At 38.3% G+C, this 2292-nt stretch overlaps 1 pseudogene; it reads left to right on the forward strand.

The window, feature by feature from the left end:
• Positions 1-1446: 1446 nt before the first annotated feature.
• On the forward strand, positions 1447-1649 carry LOC102257092 (annotated as a pseudogene).
• Positions 1650-2292: the final 643 nt, after the last annotated feature.

Genomic DNA, 2292 nt, shown 5'->3' on the forward strand with positions numbered 1-2292 from the left:
ATTGCCCAGGTGTGTATGGAAGTATGTTATGTATTATATATACCAGCTGAATAAAATAAGACCCAATCCCTTGTTTGAAGTAGCATATGTTCAGTAGTATCTTAGCACATGTCCTCATTTTTGTTAAACATGGATTAAGTCCTCAGGATTTACACCCTGGTCTGTTGAGGATATACAAAATATGGTCTTTCATTAAAAGAAGTTTTATAAAGTTTTTATTTCTGACAAGAAGGCACCTAGGGTAGATGATAGAACAGAGTTGGCCTAACTTTCATGGATGTGGTAAGGACTGACTTTTTAACAAGTATAAAAGTGCTTTAAATATTAAGCCTTATGGAACCACTAATTACATTTATTATTTAAAAGGCATAATGGGAAGAAATAAAGCCAAGAAAATTTTAGGGAAAATACCTAGAATTAGTGCCAAGTAAGCAGCTCTTCTGATGGCTAAAGAGTCGGTGAAAGTTACTGGTAGGGAATCTATTAGTGCTGTGACTTAAATATGGGAATACAGGAAATGTGCTGGAGGAAAGAGAAAATCATTAGGGTGCAGCACTTTAAACATTAGGCAGTGACCAGCTGGCCACCCTCTTGGCTCCTTGGTTCATAACCTGTCAATAAATCTCACATTAATCAACACTTACTGTGCTTCGCCTATAGAATGATCAGAGTGATTCTGTTGTTCTTTTCACAGCCCTTCTTACTTGGGGTGTATCATTGCACTTCAAATGCAAAGGAATGGAACACTACTTTGCTTGTAATGAAGTCACTTGTCAAACACTTTGTAGACTTCCATAGATTGCAAATTTGGTACTGTAAGAATGGAAATGCTAGCCAGAATAAATTAGTTCAAAGCAAAAGAGGAGTACTTATATCTAAGACATTTCCTATCCCAAAAGACAGAACTGGCTTCAAAGAATAACCAATGACAACCAAACACCTCACCCCCACAACAAAATCACACCTAGCTGTTTTCATTTGGCCTCATTTAACTTATGCAATATCTTTTTAAAAAATATTTTTTAAATCAATTTCAGAGAGGAAGGGAGAGGGAGACAGAGATAGAAACATCAATGATGAGAGAGAATCATCAATCGACTGCCTCCTGCATGCCCCCCACTGGGGATCGAGCCTGCAACCCGGGCATATGCCATGACTGGGAATCCGACCAGTGACCTCTTGGTTCTTGGGCCAACGCTCAACCACTGAGCCACACCTGGATGGGCATGCAGTATCTTATATGCATTTTAGGAAGCTAGACAAAGAGAAAAATCTCTCTGATGCCAGACTTTTAAATTGTTTCATTCTATGGGGTTATCTACCTCGGCAATAATTATTTTGGTATCCTGATCACACATGTTCACTGTTGCTGTGTTTAAGGAACTAAGAAGAGCTGAGCGGCTACTGGCGATGTCTGATGCTTTGGTATGAGTGGCCAGCGACTCAATGGAGCGGGCCAGGAACCGCATACTCCTGAGACAGACCACGTACCAGAGGTGCAAGTCCAAGTCAAATGCAGGACAGCCTCATTGAACAACCAAGGCTGTCAGCTGTGCCTGAGACAATCTCAGCAGCAGCCAGTACCTGTGGTGGAGTTCCAGGTGGAACTGAGACAGGCATTTTTAGCTGAGACACCAAGAAGTGGCTAAAGCAGTACAGGAACATCACAGTATTGGTTCCAAGCGAAAGACCAGCTGACGATGTATCAATATATTTGAATCAGCTGACAATGTAATAAAGATATTATCCATGAAAAAAAAAATAACTAGAATCTTCAAATGTATTCTTTAAGCATTCTTAGGGATATATTTGTTAATCAAAGACATCTTTATTGTTTGGAAACAGGGAATTATCTTTATCAAAATAAATCAAATTAATTTCAGTACTCCTTTTATGGTAAAGCCCAAGGGCCTATGCCCCGGTTGATCTTGGCATAGAAAGGTACTTTATTCATCTATTTGCATAGCTGACTTTTTGTCATTTCTAAGTAAATTGCAGTTTAAAATACATTTGATTATTGTTATCTGAGGTAGTTATGTTTTAAAAATGGTAGTTATGTTTTATAAACCATTGCTCCTAGGGGAAATGCAGTTAGGTTCCTGCTAGCCTCTGGTTACAACATCTTCATCAACCAGGTCAATCTATAACCTTGTTTTATGTGTGTTTATGTTGAAATATACCTTGTTTAATATATTTTATAGATTTAATAACATTCATAGCCAACAGCACCATAACTCATGCCAGAATGATGTCTATCTAACACATGCATTTTCTTTGTAAGTCACTTGGAAA

This window comes from Myotis brandtii, unplaced genomic scaffold, assembly GCF_000412655.1.
Source record: "Myotis brandtii unplaced genomic scaffold, ASM41265v1 scaffold259, whole genome shotgun sequence".
Taxonomy (NCBI): Eukaryota; Metazoa; Chordata; class Mammalia; order Chiroptera; family Vespertilionidae; genus Myotis; species Myotis brandtii.